The sequence below is a fragment of the Cucurbita moschata genome, unplaced genomic scaffold, assembly GCF_002738365.1.
Source record: "Cucurbita moschata cultivar Rifu unplaced genomic scaffold, Cmos_1.0 Cmo_Scf00405, whole genome shotgun sequence".
Lineage (NCBI taxonomy): Eukaryota > Viridiplantae > Streptophyta > Magnoliopsida > Cucurbitales > Cucurbitaceae > Cucurbita > Cucurbita moschata.
This window is the reverse complement of record NW_019268921.1, coordinates 10,777-11,100: the sequence shown is the minus strand read 5'-3', so window position 1 is coordinate 11,100 and position 324 is coordinate 10,777.

Below are 324 nucleotides of genomic sequence, written 5' to 3'. Positions count from 1 at the left end.
TACACTTCGGCCCCTGAGAATACCACATCAAGGTGACAGGAATCGAACCTATGCCTCTCTGAATCTTCTTCATCGGTTATTTCGGCGCATCTTCCTTAAAAGGATTGTGACAGCAGATGACCTATTTGACTTAAAAGTTCATAGAAAGAATACAGTTCTAGGATTGTGACAACAAATGACCTATTTGACGGAAAAGTTTATAGAAAGAATACAGTTCTAGGTTTGTGACAACAGATGACCTATTTGACTGAAAAGTTCCTAAAAAGAATTCAAGAAGAATTAGGATTGTGACAACAGATGACCTATTTGACTGAAAAGTTCCTA